Genomic DNA, 16679 nt, shown 5'->3' with positions numbered 1-16679 from the left:
GGACTTTAGATTTCCCATGATTAATTGTCAGATGGTTGAGTTTGCAATAAGCCGCAAAAATCTTTAGAGCTCTGCATAAACCGACTCTAGAGTAGGAAAGGATCGCTGCATCATCGGCGTATAGGAGCAAAGGGCAGCGAAAATCGGCTAGGCGGGGGGCATGAATGTTGGCTTGAGACTCATTCAGAAAGAGCTTCATATCACTAATAAACAGGCTGTAGAGGAGTGGAGCCAAAATGCAGCCTTGGCGCACACCTCTATTTATTGGGACCTCGTTGGATAGGTTTCCCGCAGGTGTGAGTCTCACTCTAGCCGACGACCCGTGGTGTAATTGGGTTATAAGCCATAACAGTCTTCTATCTATGCCCCATCTCTCTAGTTTCTTCCATAGACAGTTTCTTGGGATACTGTCGAAGGCGGCCTTTAGGTCTATGAAAGCGACGCATAGGCGCCCCCGCCTCGGGGCAGAATATTTTCTGGCAAGATGATACATAATTACCATATGGTCAGAGGTCGAGTAATTGTTCCTAAAGCCCGCTTGCTCATGGCCAATCAGATTTGAGTCGTTTGCCCAATGAGACAGCTTAGACAGCAAAAATTTTGCATAGATTTTCCCGATGATAGACAAAAGGCTGATGTTCCGATAGTTCTCCGGGTCAGCAGGGGGACCCTTTTTATGGACTGGCACGATCACGGCCTCCTTCCATGACCTAGGGATAAGCCCCGTAGAATTAATTGCGTCAAAGACTTTGGCCAGAATTTCAGCCCACCACCTCGGTTGCGCAACAATAGCCTCAGCAGGGACTAGATCCAGCCCGGGGGCTTTGCCCGTTTTCAGATCTAATATCAAGTCCATTATCAGGTCTGGGTCGGTAGAGGGCCACAAAGGTAGATGGTCGGCTCGGAATTCCGTGGATGAGTTGGATTCCTCTGCCAAGGAGAAATATTTACTCAAGAATTTTTCCCATGTGGGCGCAGGGATAATCGTCAGTGGGTACTTCCTTCCTCTTATGTTTATCAGAGCCCAAAATTCCTGTGGTCTGCGGGATCTAGAGGCCGCTATCAAGGCTCGCCAACGCTTTTGATGCCACTCGCGTTTGGCTAGCTTTAAAGTCTGTTTGTATGCTCTTTTGGCTTGTAAATAGGAGGATGGTAGAGCTTGGGCATTAGAGTTTTTGTATTCATTATAGATGGAACGAAGAAGGGATCTTGCTTGCTTGCAAGAGGTGTTAAACCAAGGGGCCCCAGCACTGCAATGCGCCACTTTCGCCTTTTGAGGAGGTGATGTAAAAAAAGTGGTAAGGTTTGTTGTAAGAAGGTTAAAAAGTTTCAAAACCGAATTGGAATCTTGTAAATCAGTAGTTATTTGAGGTAGATAGGCAGTGATTTCCCTATGGAAAAAATCCTGGTATTTTTGGGCCACAGCCTCTGACCATTTGATCCCTCTTATTTGGACCGATGATGAGGTTTCCAGAAGGACTGAGTGTTTATAGTCCTTCTGGCGCCGGAACAATGACAAAGTGGTCACTACTGGAAGGTGATCACTGAAATGTTGATTTTCAACTTGGAAGGAAAGTACATTAACGGCCAAATTTGCGGAGATCAAGCAGTAATCGATAACACTGTTAGATGTTGGTCCCAGGTGAGTGAACTCCCCCGGTATATCGGGGGGGAAGGTGCCGTTCAAGAATACTAGATTCAAGCGAATGGCCATTTGGTAAAGGGTCACTCCTGCTTTGTTTACTCTGTTGTCCTTTGAAGTTCTAATTCTGGTATGTTCCAAGTCAAAGTTGTCCAAACATGGGGGAGTCCACCATTTGGACTTGGTTAGTAGGTCCCAATTAGTGGCAATACGAGCATTAAAATCTCCCCCAATTAAGGAATACGAGTTAGGGCATTTGGTATGACATGACAATAGGTGATTTTCAAATGATTCCCATCTCCAATCAAGATCAGATGCTGAGCCTTCGGGGGGGAGATAAACATTAGTAATTAGTAATGAGGACTTCCCTTCTGTGATCAGTCCAGATAGAGCAAAAGGCGGGGAAGCCCGTACCAGAGTGAATTTGGCGCGAAGTTGGAGTGAGATCCCAATCAAAAGACCCCCTTTGGGGCGACCTCCTTTCAAGGAAGGGGAGGCCGGAAGTGTTAGAAGATCGAAGCCATCTATGATAATCTCTTCCTCATCCCACGTTTCTTGGAATAGAATGATATTAAATGAGTTTATGTACTTCCTGAATTCGGGGTCTGATTTTTTGGTTCTCCAACCAGCGATGTTCCAGCTAAGTATTGATAATGTCGGGTCCTTGTGCTGTCCCGGTAATTGTCACTTTGAGTTGTTTAATGGGTTCTTGGAGGTAGGACGAGGACCTATAAGAAAATCGGTAATTTTAGTTTGTGTGGATAAGGTCTTCTTCTGTGTTGATTGAATCCATGATTTGGTAACATTAACAGGCAGGAAGGGTTTTGCCGGGGAGGAAGAATTAGGCAAAGTTGGTGAGGTTGGATGCTGTTCATTGAGGTGAGTAGTAGCAAGTCTTTGATGGGCTATACTAGTAGATCCGTCGGAGTTGTCAGTCTTAACCAGGGTAGCGCTAAGAGGTGTTCCAGCCATCACTTGTAGTTGCTGCGCAGATGGGGAAGAATTATCACGCAGATGTATAGAAGGACGTGAACGTGGGGATGGTGCATGCGTAGTCATTTCCTGGTGATCTTCAGGCAGGGATGATTCTAGCTCAGGCATTGAGGCAAAGGAATCATCAACCTCCATATTTTGATTGGGCATAAGGTCTGAAACGGGAGTATTGAGTTTATCAACTTCCTCCACGGTAGAATGGTGCTGTTGTTCAACAGGTGACTGCTGATTCAGATCAGTAGGGGGTAACAAAGTAACAGGTTGAGAGATTATCAAGGTATTTGATGGAGACGCCTTGTGGGACGTGGAGCACCTGCTCTCCTCTCTCATCGGCATAGAGGGGTCCCCTTGCGATAGGAGTCTTTGTTTGAGTAGATCCAATCTATCGAGAATAGCCTGCTGTTCTTCCGAAGGGAGTTTTCCATAAGAGAAGATAAGATTTCTCTCTTCAGGGATATTCCAATCTCCGCTTGCAATTGGATCACTCCTCAGCTTAGCTAGATGGTCACTTGCGGTCGCAGGTGGAACAGGGGGTACCCGGCTAGGTGTTTTTCCCTTTATTATAGGGACAGAGGAAGGAAACGGGCGTTCATTGCCGGTTAAAATGTTGGGAAAAAGAGGTTTAACACTCGTGTCCTTAAAGACTCTTGTTGTTACAATCTCCCAGGGTGCCAGCCGATCTTTTTGTCTTGCAAGAAGATGTGGGATCCTTGCAGACTGGAAGGAGAGCATAAATTTCCTTGGCCAGGGCGTGGCGTTTAGGGGTACTACAGATAGAAGATCTATCCGGGAAAAAGGAATATTTAACAAATCACGTAGGTACCCTTTAGCCATCATCAGGTTATTCCACCTAAGTCTGGGGGTGTCACGGGAAAAAATGGATAGACATATTTTATTAGGTTGAAAAATCAAGGATTGTTTATTCCTTTGGGGCAGTGGTAGCCTGCATCTTGAGCCCTTAAGGAGAGATTTCTGGTCAAGTTGTCTCTTTAAGGTACTCACAAGCTGCACAGGAGATTGATGCAAATTAGATAGCTCAGTTGAGGAAGGTAGATGAGCTAGAAAGGCCCGTGTAAGTTTATTCAATGACGAAGAAATCCCCTCCAATTTCTTGAAGATGAAGCTTAAAGTCCTGATTACCAGTTGTATTTGATCAGGTACTAATTCATGGGCAGTTTGCCCTAATGCTTCCCGTTTCAGTGACGGAGGTGTAATTAAGGTATCAGGGAGGAGGGTTTCCCTATGGCTTCCATCCCCCGCTGGATCAGCTAGCTTTTCCAACTCTCCTTGATCATGCAGAGGCCAAAAGCGGTTGTATGTTTCGACCGCAGAAACAATTACTTGCTCCGTTTTGCTGTTATTGTTAGTAGATGGTGGGGGAGATTCAAGCTTTGACTGCTTTGCTCTTGGAGGTGAACAACTTTTCTCAGCAGATCTTGGTCGCTTGCCATGACCCATTTGTCGCTGTCTCACTAACTATGAAGGTTCAAAGTAGAGGTAAACGGAGATAAAAGAGATAAAAGAGAACTTATCTTTATGGACGCAACTCCTCTGCTACTCCTCGTCCACTGCTCAACATAACCCAGTCTTCAAGGCGGCGTTACTAATCAGCAGCAGGCTTTCTCAGCAGGGGGTTTGAATATCCTTGTTGATACGTATGTGGCCCCGACAGGCCAACCATAGAAGTGAAATGATTAAAAACTTCCAACAGAGGTAAAATAATTTAAAAGTCAAATAAAAACAGCTATAAAGACGGCTGTAAAAGGCTATAAAAGGCAATAAAAGGTTTGTAATCCGGAGGGTTCACGAAGGAGAAGTTGTTACAGCCGCCATCTTCTTTGGCTCCTCCTCCAAAGACTCCCTCGCACCATTTTTGAGTGAATTGCCAAAAGTCAGATTTTTGCTGAAATTGTGACCCCGGGGGTTACGGATTTTTTCAAAAAAATATTTTCCGCCGGTTAAGTTGTTGAGGGCTGATTCCTTGTCCTGTGATAAAAAATCCTTCTGTTTCGACTGCCAAACCTTTCAGGGGAGCATTTTCAAGCTTTTGGCACCATTTTTGAGAGAATTGCCAAAAGTCAGATTTTTGCTCAAATTGTGACCCCGGGGGTTAGGGATTTTTTCAAAAAAATATTTTCCACCGCTTAAGTTGTTGAGGGCTGATTTCTTGTCCTGTGATAAAAAGGATTCTGTTTTGACTGCCAAACCTTTCAGGAGAGCATTTTCAAGGTATTGGCACCATTTTTGAGAGAATTGCCAAAAGTCAGATTTTTGCTGAAATTGTGACCCCGGGGGTTAGGGTTTTTTTCAAAAAAATATTTTCCGCCGGTTAAGTTGTTGAGGGCTGATTTCTTGTCCTGTGATAAAAAGCCTTCTGTTTCCATCGCCAAAGCTTTCAGGGGAGCATTTGCAACCGGTTGGCACCATTTTTGAGTGAATTGCCAAAAGTCAGATTTTTGCTGAAATTGTGACCCTGGGGGTTAGGGTTTTTTTCAAAAAAATATTTTCCGCCGGTTAAGTTGTTGAGGGCTGATCCCTTGTCCTGTGATAAAAAATCCTTCTGTTTCGACTGCCAAACCTTTCAGGGGAGCATTTGCAACCGGTTGGCACCATTTTTGGGTGAATTGCCAAAAGTCAGATTTTTGCTGAAATTGTGACCCCGGGGGTTAGGGATTTTTTCAAAAAAATATTTTCTGCCGGTTAAGTTGTTGAGGGCTGACTTCTTGTCCTGTGATAAAAAGCCTTCTGTTTCGACAGCCAAACCTTTCAGGAGAGCATTTTCAAGCTTTTGCCACCATTTTTGAGAGAATTGCCAAAAGTCAGATTTTTGCTGAAATTGTGACCCCGGGGGTTAGGGATTTTTTCAAAAAAATATTTTCCGCCGGTATAGTTGTTGAGGGCTGATTTCTTGTCCTGTGATAAAAAGCCTTCTGTTTCCATCGCCAAAGCTTTCAGGGGAGCATTTGCAACCGGTTTGCACCATTTTTGAGTGAATTGCCAAAAGTCAGATTTTTGCTGAAATTGTGACCCCGGGAGTTAGGGTTTTTTTCAAAAAAATATTTTCCGCCGGTTAAGTTGCTGAGGGCTGATTCCTTGTCCTGTGATAAAAAAGCCTTCTGTTTCGACTGCCAAACCTTTCAGGGGAGCATTTGCAACTGGTTGGCACCATTTTTGAGTGAATTGCCAAAAGTCAGATTTTTGCTGAAATTGTGACCCCGGGGGATAGGGATTTTTTCAAAAAAATATTTTCCCCCGGTTAAGTTGTTGAGGGCTGATTTCTTGTCCTGTGATAAAAAAGCCTTCCGTTTCGACTCCCAAACCTTTCAGGAGAGCATTTTCAAGCTTTTGGCACAATTTTTGAGTTAATTGCCAAAAGTCAGATTTTTGCTGAAATTGTGACCCCGGGGGTTAGGGATTTTTTCAAAAAAATATTTTCCGCCAGTTAAGTTGTTGAGGGCTGATTTCTTGTCCTGTGATAAAAAGCCTTCTTTTTTGACAGCCAAACCTTTCAGGAGAGCATTTTCAAGCTTTTGGCACCATTTTTGAGTGAATTGCCAAAAGTCAGATTTTTGCTGAAATTGTGACCCCGGGGGATAGGGATTTTTTCAAAAAAATATTTTCCCCCGGTTAAGTTGTTGAGGGCTGATTTCTTGTCCTGTGATAAAAAAGCCTTCCGTTTCGACTCCCAAACCTTTCAGGAGAGCATTTTCCAGCTTTTGGCACAATTTTTGAGTTAATTGCCAAAAGTCAGATTTTTGCTGAAATTGTGACCCCGGGGGTTAGGGATTTTTTCAAAAAAATATTTTCCGCCAGTTAAGTTGTTGAGGGCTGATTTCTTGTCCTGTGATAAAAAGCCTTCTTTTTTGACAGCCAAACCTTTCAGGAGAGCATTTTCAAGCTTTTGGCACCATTTTTGAGAGAATTGCCAAAAGTCAGATTTTTGCTGAAATTGTGACCCCGGGGGTTAGGGTTTTTTTCAAAAAAATATTTTCCGCCGGTTAAGTTGTTGAGTGCTGATTTCTTGTCCTGTGATAAAAAGACTTCTGTTTCCATCGCCAAATCTTTCAGTGGAGCATTTTCAAGCTTTTGGCACCATTTTTGAGAGAATTGCCAAAAGTCAGATTTTTGCTGAAATTGTGACCCCGGGGGTTAGGGATTTTTTCAAAAAAATATTTTCCGCCGGTAAAGTTGTTGAGGGCTGATTTTTTGTCCTGTGATAAAAAGCCTTCTGTTTCCATCGCCAAAGCTTTCAGGGGAGCATTTGCAACCGGTTGGCACCATTTTTGAGTGAATTGCCAAAAGTCAGATTTTTGCTGAAATTGTGACCCCGGAGCTTAGGGATTTTTTCAAAAAAAATATTTTTCGCCGGTTAAGTTGTTGAGGCCTGATTTCTTGTCCTGTGATAAAAAGACTTCTGTTTCCATCGCCAAAGCTTTCAGGGGAGGATTTTCAAGCTTTGGCACCATTTTTGAGAGAATTGCCAAAAGTCAGATTTTTGCTAAAATTGTGACCCCGGGGGTTAGGGTTTTTTTCAAAAAAATATTTTCCGCCGGTTAAGTTGTTGAGGGCTGATTTCTTGTCCTGTGATAAAAATGCCTTCCGTTTCGACTCCAAAACCTTTCAGGAGAACATTTTCCAGCTTTTGACAAAATTTTTGAGTTAATTGCCAAAAGTCAGATTTTTGCTGAAATTGTGACCCCGGGGGTTAGGGATTTTTTCAAAAAAATATTTTCCGCCGGTTAAGTTGCTGAGGGCTGATTTCTTGTCCTGTGATAAAAAGACTTCTGTTTCGACAGCCAAACCTTTCAGGAGAGCATTTTCAAGCTTTTGGCACCATTTTTGAGAGAATTGCCAAAAGTCAGATTTTTGCTGAAATTGTGACCCCCGGGGGTTAGGGATTTTTTCAAAAAAATATTTTCCGCCGGTAAAGTTGTTGAGGGCTGATTTTTTGTCCTGTGATAAAAAGCCTTCTGTTTCCATCGCCAAAGCTTTCGGGGGAGCATTTGCAACCGGTTGGCACCATTTTTGAGTGAATTGCCAAAAGTCAGATTTTTGCTGAAATTGTGACCCCGGAGATTAGGGATTTTTTCAAAAAAAATATTTTTCGCCGGTTAAGTTGTTGAGGCCTGATTTCTTGTCCTGTGATAAAAAGACTTCTGTTTCCATCGCCAAAGCTTTCAGGGGAGCATTTTCAAGCTTTTGGCACCATTTTTGAGAGAATTGCCAAAAGTCAGATTTTTGCTGAAATTGTGACCCCGGGGGTTAGGGTTTTTTTCAAAAAAAAAATTCCGCCGGTTAAGTTGTTGAGGGCTGATTTCTTGTCCTGTGATAAAAAAGCCTTCCGTTTCGACTCCGAAACCTTTCAGGAGAGCATTTTCAAGCTTTTGGCACAATTTTTGAGAGGATTGCCAAAAGTCAGATTTTTGCTGAAATTGTGACCCCGGGGCTTAGTGATTTTTTCAAAAAAATATTTTCCGCCAGTTAAGTTGTTGAGGGCTGATTTCTTGTCCTGTGATAAAAAAGCCTTCCGTTTCGACTCCCAAACCTTTCAGGAGAGCATTTTCCAGCTTTTGACAAAATTTTGGAGTTAATTGCCAAAAGTCAGATTTTTGCTGAAATTGTGACCCCGGGGCTTAGTGATTTTTTCAAAAAAATATTTTCCGCCGGTTAAGTTGTTGAGGGCTGATTTCTTGTCCTGTGATAAAAAATCCTTCTGTTTTGACTGCCAAACCTTTCAGGGGAGCATTTGCAACCGGTTCGCACCATTTTTGAGTGAATTGCCAAAGGTCAGATTTTTGCTGAAATTGCAACCCCGGGGGTTAGGGATATTTTCAAAAAAATATTTTCCGCCGGTTAAGTTGTTGAGGGCTGATTCCTTGTCCTGTGATAAAAAATCCTTCTGTTTCGACTGCCAAACCTTTCAGGGGAGCATTTTCAAGCTTTTGGCACCATTTTTGAGAGAATTGCCAAAAGTCAGATTTTTGCTGAAATTGTGACCCCGGGGGTTAGGGATTTTTTCAAAAAAATATTTTCCACCGCTTAAGTTGTTGAGGGCTGATTTCTTGTCCTGTGATAAAAAGGATTCTGTTTTGACTGCCAAACCTTTCAGGAGAGCATTTTCAAGGTATTGGCACCATTTTTGAGTGAATTGCCAAAAGTCAGATTTTTGCTGAAATTGTGACCCCGGGGGTTAGGGTTTTTTTCAAAAAAATATTTTCCGCCGGTTAAGTTGTTGAGGGCTGATTTCTTGTCCTGTGATAAAAAGCCTTCTGTTTCCATCGCCAAAGCTTTCAGGGGAGCATTTGCAACCGGTTGGCACCATTTTTGAGTGAATTGCCAAAAGTCAGATTTTTGCTGAAATTGTGACCCCGGGGCTTAGGGATTTTTTCAAAAAAATATTTTCTGCCGGTTAAGTTGTTGAGGGCTTATTTCTTGTCCTGTGATAAAAAGCCTTCTGTTTCGACCACCAAACCTTTCAGGAGAGCATTTTCAAGCTTTTGCCACCATTTTTGAGAGAATTGCCAAAAGTCAGATTTTTGCTGAAATTGTGACCCCGGGGGTTAGGGTTTTTTTCAAAAAAATATTTTCCGCCGGTTAAGTTGTTGAGGGCTGATTTCTTGTCCTGTGATAAAAAGACTTCTGTTTCCATCGCCAAAGCTTTCAGTGGAGCATTTTCAAGCTTTTGGCACCATTTTTGAGAGAATTGCCAAAAGTCAGATTTTTGCTGAAATTGTGACCCCCGGGGGTTAGGGATTTTTTCAAAAAAATATTTTCCGCCGGTAAAGTTGTTGAGGTCTGATTTTTTGTCCTGTGATAAAAAGCCTTCTGTTTCCATCGCCAAAGCTTTCAGGGGAGCATTTGCAACCGGTTGGCACCATTTTTGAGTGAATTGCCAAAAGTCAGATTTTTGCTGAAATTGTGACCCCGGAGCTTAGGGATTTTTTCAAAAAAAATATTTTTCGCCGGTTAAGTTGTTGAGGCCTGATTTCTTGTCCTGTGATAAAAAGACTTCTGTTTCCATCGCCAAAGCTTTCAGGGGAGCATTTTCAAGCTTTTGGCACCATTTTTGAGAGAATTGCCAAAAGTCAGATTTTTGCTGAAATTGTGACCCCGGGGGTTAGGGTTTTTTTCAAAAAAATATTTTCCGCCGGTTAAGTTGTTGAGGGCTGATTTCTTCTCCTGTGATAAAAAAGCCTTCCGTTTCGACTCCAAAACCTTTCAGGAGAGCATTTTCAAGGTTTTGGCACAATTTTTGAGAGGATTGCCAAAAGTCAGATTTTTGCTGAAATTGTGACCCTGGGGCTTAGTGATTTTTTCAAAAAAATATTTTCCGCCAGTTAAGTTGTTGAGGGCTGATTTCTTGTCCTGTGATAAAAAAGCCTTCCGTTTCGACTCCCAAACCTTTCAGGAGAGCATTTTCCAGCTTTTGACAAAATTTTTGAGTTAATTGCCAAAAGTCAGATTTTTGCTGAAATTGTGACCCCGGGGGTTAGGGATTTTTTCAAAAAAATATTTTCCGCCGGTTAAGTTGTTGAGGGCTGATTCCTTGTCCTGTGATAAAAAATCCTTCTGTTTCGACAGCCAAACCTTTCAGGAGAGCATTTTCAAGCTTTTGCCACCATTTTTGAGAGAATTGCCAAAAGTCAGATTTTTGCTGAAATTGTGACCCCGGGGGTTAGGGATTTTTTCAAAAAAATATTTTCCGCCGGTTAAGTTGTTGAGGGCTGATTTCTTGTCCTGTGATAAAAAGCCTTCTGTTTCCATCGCCAAAGCTTTCAGGGGAGCATTTGCAACCGGTTGGCACCATTTTTGAGTGAATTGCCAAAAGTCAGATTTTTGATGAAATTGTGACCCCGGGGGTTAGGGATTTTTTCAAAAAAATATTTTCTGCCGGTTAAGTTGTTGAGGGCTGATTTCTTGTCCTGTGATAAAAAGCCTTCTGTTTCGACAGCCAAACCTTTCAGGAGAGCATTTTCAAGCTTTTGCCACCATTTTTGAGAGAATTGCCAAAAGTCAGATTTTTCCTGAAATTGTGACCCCGGGGGTTAGGGATTTTTTCAAAAAAATATTTTCCCCCGGTTAAGTTGTTGAGGGCTGATTTCTTGTCCTGTGATAAAAAGCCTTCTGTTTCCATCGCAAAAGCTTTCAGGGGAGCATTTGCAACCGGTTTGCACCATTTTTGAGTGAATTGCCAAAAGTCAGATTTTTGCTGAAATTGTGACCCCGGGGGTTAGGGTTTTTTTCAAAAAAATATTTTCCGCCGGTTAAGTTGCTGAGGGCTGATTTCTTGTCCTGTGATAAAAAGACTTCTGTTTCCATCGCCAAAGCTTTCAGGGGGGCATTTTCAAGCTTTTGGCACCATTTTTGAGAGAATTGCCAAAAGTCAGATTTTTGCTGAAATTGTGACCCCCGGGGGTTAGGGATTTTTTCCAAAAAATATTTTCCGCCGGTAAAGTTGTTGAGGGCTGATTTTTTGTCCTGTGATAAAAAGCCTTCTGTTTCCATCGCCAAAGCTTTCAGGGGAGCATTTTCAAGCTTTTGGCACCATTTTTGAGAGAATTGCCAAAAGTCAGATTTTTGCTGAAATTGTGACCCCGGGGGTTAGGGTTTTTTTCAAAAAAAAATTTCCGCCGGTTAAGTTGTTGAGGGCTGATTTCTTGTCCTGTGATAAAAAAGCCTAACGTTTCGACTCCGAAACCTTTCAGGAGAGCATTTTCAAGCTTTTGGCACAATTTTTGAGAGGATTGCCAAAAGTCAGATTTTTGCTGAAATTGTGACCCCGGGGCTTAGTGATTTTTTCAAAAAAATATTTTCCGCCAGTTAAGTTGTTGAGGGCTGATTTCTTGTCCTGTGATAAAAAAGCCTTCCGTTTCGACTCCCAAACCTTTCAGGAGAGCATTTTCCAGCTTTTGACAAAATTTTGGAGTTAATTGCCAAAAGTCAGATTTTTGCTGAAATTGTGACCCCGGGGCTTAGTGATTTTTTCAAAAAAATATTTTCCGCCGGTTAAGTTGTTGAGGGCTGATTTCTTGTCCTGTGATAAAAAATCCTTCTGTTTTGACTGCCAAACCTTTCAGGGGAGCATTTGCAACCGGTTCGCACCATTTTTGAGTGAATTGCCAAAGGTCAGATTTTTGCTGAAATTGTGACCCCGGGGGTTAGGGATATTTTCAAAAAAATATTTTCCGCCGGTTAAGTTGTTGAGGGCTGATTTCTTGTCCTGTGATAAAAAAGCCTTCCGTTTCGACTCCGAAACCTTTCAGGAGAGCATTTTCAAGCTTTTGGCACAATTTTTGAGAGGATTGCCAAAAGTCAGATTTTTGCTGAAATTGTGACCCCGGGGCTTAGTGATTTTTTCAAAAAAATATTTTCCGCCAGTTAAGTTGTTGAGGGCTGATTTCTTGTCCTGTGATAAAAAAGCCTTCCGTTTCGACTCCCAAACCTTTCAGGAGAGCATTTTCCAGCTTTTGACAAAATTTTGGAGTTAATTGCCAAAAGTCAGATTTTTGCTGAAATTGTGACCCCGGGGCTTAGTGATTTTTTCAAAAAAAAATTTCCGCCGGTTAAGTTGTTGAGGGCTGATTTCTTGTCCTGTGATAAAAAAGCCTAACGTTTCGACTCCGAAACCTTTCAGGAGAGCATTTTCAAGCTTTTGGCACAATTTTTGAGAGGATTGCCAAAAGTCAGATTTTTGCTGAAATTGTGACCCCGGGGCTTAGTGATTTTTTCAAAAAAATATTTTCCGCCAGTTAAGTTGTTGAGGGCTGATTTCTTGTCCTGTGATAAAAAAGCCTTCCGTTTCGACTCCCAAACCTTTCAGGAGAGCATTTTCCAGCTTTTGACAAAATTTTGGAGTTAATTGCCAAAAGTCAGATTTTTGCTGAAATTGTGACCCCGGGGCTTAGTGATTTTTTCAAAAAAATATTTTCCGCCGGTTAAGTTGTTGAGGGCTGATTTCTTGTCCTGTGATAAAAAATCCTTCTGTTTTGACTGCCAAACCTTTCAGGGGAGCATTTGCAACCGGTTCGCACCATTTTTGAGTGAATTGCCAAAGGTCAGATTTTTGCTGAAATTGTGACCCCGGGGGTTAGGGATATTTTCAAAAAAATATTTTCCGCCGGTTAAGTTGTTGAGGGCTGATTTCTTGTCCTGTGATAAAAAAGCCTTCCGTTTCGACTCCGAAACCTTTCAGGAGAGCATTTTCAAGCTTTTGGCACAATTTTTGAGAGGATTGCCAAAAGTCAGATTTTTGCTGAAATTGTGACCCCGGGGCTTAGTGATTTTTTCAAAAAAATATTTTCCGCCAGTTAAGTTGTTGAGGGCTGATTTCTTGTCCTGTGATAAAAAAGCCTTCCGTTTCGACTCCCAAACCTTTCAGGAGAGCATTTTCCAGCTTTTGACAAAATTTTGGAGTTAATTGCCAAAAGTCAGATTTTTGCTGAAATTGTGACCCCGGGGCTTAGTGATTTTTTCAAAAAAATATTTTCCGCCGGTTAAGTTGTTGAGGGCTGATTTCTTGTCCTGTGATAAAAAATCCTTCTGTTTTGACTGCCAAACCTTTCAGGGGAGCATTTGCAACCGGTTCGCACCATTTTTGAGTGAATTGCCAAAGGTCAGATTTTTGCTGAAATTGCGACCCCGGGGGTTAGGGATATTTTCAAAAAAATATTTTCCGCCGGTTAAGTTGTTGAGGGCTGATTCCTTGTCCTGTGATAAAAAATCCTTCTGTTTCGACTGCCAAACCTTTCAGGGGAGCATTTTCAAGCTTTTGGCACCATTTTTGAGAGAATTGCCAAAAGTCAGATTTTTGCTGAAATTGTGACCCCGGGGGTTAGGGATTTTTTCAAAAAAATATTTTCCACCGCTTAAGTTGTTGAGGGCTGATTTCTTGTCCTGTGATAAAAAGGATTCTGTTTTGACTGCCAAACCTTTCAGGAGAGCATTTTCAAGGTATTGGCACCATTTTTGAGTGAATTGCCAAAAGTCAGATTTTTGCTGAAATTGTGACCCCGGGGGTTAGGGTTTTTTTCAAAAAAAAATTTCCGCCGGTTAAGTTGTTGAGGGCTGATTTCTTGTCCTGTGATAAAAAAGCCTAACGTTTCGACTCCGAAACCTTTCAGGAGAGCATTTTCAAGCTTTTGGCACAATTTTTGAGAGGATTGCCAAAAGTCAGATTTTTGCTGAAATTGTGACCCCGGGGCTTAGTGATTTTTTCAAAAAAATATTTTCCGCCAGTTAAGTTGTTGAGGGCTGATTTCTTGTCCTGTGATAAAAAAGCCTTCCGTTTCGACTCCCAAACCTTTCAGGAGAGCATTTTCCAGCTTTTGACAAAATTTTGGAGTTAATTGCCAAAAGTCAGATTTTTGCTGAAATTGTGACCCCGGGGCTTAGTGATTTTTTCAAAAAAATATTTTCCGCCGGTTAAGTTGTTGAGGGCTGATTTCTTGTCCTGTGATAAAAAATCCTTCTGTTTTGACTGCCAAACCTTTCAGGGGAGCATTTGCAACCGGTTCGCACCATTTTTGAGTGAATTGCCAAAGGTCAGATTTTTGCTGAAATTGTGACCCCGGGGGTTAGGGATATTTTCAAAAAAATATTTTCCGCCGGTTAAGTTGTTGAGGGCTGATTTCTTGTCCTGTGATAAAAAAGCCTTCCGTTTCGACTCCGAAACCTTTCAGGAGAGCATTTTCAAGCTTTTGGCACAATTTTTGAGAGGATTGCCAAAAGTCAGATTTTTGCTGAAATTGTGACCCCGGGGCTTAGTGATTTTTTCAAAAAAATATTTTCCGCCAGTTAAGTTGTTGAGGGCTGATTTCTTGTCCTGTGATAAAAAAGCCTTCCGTTTCGACTCCCAAACCTTTCAGGAGAGCATTTTCCAGCTTTTGACAAAATTTTGGAGTTAATTGCCAAAAGTCAGATTTTTGCTGAAATTGTGACCCCGGGGCTTAGTGATTTTTTCAAAAAAATATTTTCCGCCGGTTAAGTTGTTGAGGGCTGATTTCTTGTCCTGTGATAAAAAATCCTTCTGTTTTGACTGCCAAACCTTTCAGGGGAGCATTTGCAACCGGTTCGCACCATTTTTGAGTGAATTGCCAAAGGTCAGATTTTTGCTGAAATTGCGACCCCGGGGGTTAGGGATATTTTCAAAAAAATATTTTCCGCCGGTTAAGTTGTTGAGGGCTGATTCCTTGTCCTGTGATAAAAAATCCTTCTGTTTCGACTGCCAAACCTTTCAGGGGAGCATTTTCAAGCTTTTGGCACCATTTTTGAGAGAATTGCCAAAAGTCAGATTTTTGCTGAAATTGTGACCCCGGGGGTTAGGGATTTTTTCAAAAAAATATTTTCCACCGCTTAAGTTGTTGAGGGCTGATTTCTTGTCCTGTGATAAAAAGGATTCTGTTTTGACTGCCAAACCTTTCAGGAGAGCATTTTCAAGGTATTGGCACCATTTTTGAGTGAATTGCCAAAAGTCAGATTTTTGCTGAAATTGTGACCCCGGGGGTTAGGGTTTTTTTCAAAAAAATATTTTCCGCCGGTTAAGTTGTTGAGGGCTGATTTCTTGTCCTGTGATAAAAAGCCTTCTGTTTCCATCGCCAAAGCTTTCAGGGGAGCATTTGCAACCGGTTGGCACCATTTTTGAGTGAATTGCCAAAAGTCAGATTTTTGCTGAAATTGTGACCCCGGGGCTTAGGGATTTTTTCAAAAAAATATTTTCTGCCGGTTAAGTTGTTGAGGGCTTATTTCTTGTCCTGTGATAAAAAGCCTTCTGTTTCGACCACCAAACCTTTCAGGAGAGCATTTTCAAGCTTTTGCCACCATTTTTGAGAGAATTGCCAAAAGTCAGATTTTTGCTGAAATTGTGACCCCGGGGGTTAGGGTTTTTTTCAAAAAAATATTTTCCGCCGGTTAAGTTGTTGAGGGCTGATTTCTTGTCCTGTGATAAAAAGACTTCTGTTTCCATCGCCAAAGCTTTCAGTGGAGCATTTTCAAGCTTTTGGCACCATTTTTGAGAGAATTGCCAAAAGTCAGATTTTTGCTGAAATTGTGACCCCCGGGGGTTAGGGATTTTTTCAAAAAAATATTTTCCGCCGGTAAAGTTGTTGAGGTCTGATTTTTTGTCCTGTGATAAAAAGCCTTCTGTTTCCATCGCCAAAGCTTTCAGGGGAGCATTTGCAACCGGTTGGCACCATTTTTGAGTGAATTGCCAAAAGTCAGATTTTTGCTGAAATTGTGACCCCGGAGCTTAGGGATTTTTTCAAAAAAAATATTTTTCGCCGGTTAAGTTGTTGAGGCCTGATTTCTTGTCCTGTGATAAAAAGACTTCTGTTTCCATCGCCAAAGCTTTCAGGGGAGCATTTTCAAGCTTTTGGCACCATTTTTGAGAGAATTGCCAAAAGTCAGATTTTTGCTGAAATTGTGACCCCGGGGGTTAGGGTTTTTTTCAAAAAAATATTTTCCGCCGGTTAAGTTGTTGAGGGCTGATTTCTTCTCCTGTGATAAAAAAGCCTTCCGTTTCGACTCCAAAACCTTTCAGGAGAGCATTTTCAAGCTTTTGGCACAATTTTTGAGAGGATTGCCAAAAGTCAGATTTTTGCTGAAATTGTGACCCTGGGGCTTAGTGATTTTTTCAAAAAAATATTTTCCGCCAGTTAAGTTGTTGAGGGCTGATTTCTTGTCCTGTGATAAAAAAGCCTTCCGTTTCGACTCCCAAACCTTTCAGGAGAGCATTTTCCAGCTTTTGACAAAATTTTTGAGTTAATTGCCAAAAGTCAGATTTTTGCTGAAATTGTGACCCCGGGGGTTAGGGATTTTTTCAAAAAAATATTTTCCGCCGGTTAAGTTGTTGAGGGCTGATTTCTTGTCCTGTGATAAAAAGCCTTCTGTTTCCATCGCCAAAGCTTTCAGGGGAGCATTTGCAACCGGTTGGCACCATTTTTGAGTGAATTGCCAAAAGTCAGATTTTTGCTGAAATTGTGACCCCGGGGGTTAGGGATTTTTTCAAAAAAATATTTTCTGCCGGTTAAGTTGTTGAGGGCTGATTTCT

Source organism: Podarcis liolepis, assembly GCF_965112155.1.
Source record: "Podarcis liolepis genome assembly, chromosome: 11".
NCBI lineage: Eukaryota > Metazoa > Chordata > Lepidosauria > Squamata > Lacertidae > Podarcis > Podarcis liolepis.
This window is presented reverse-complemented; position numbering follows the sequence as displayed.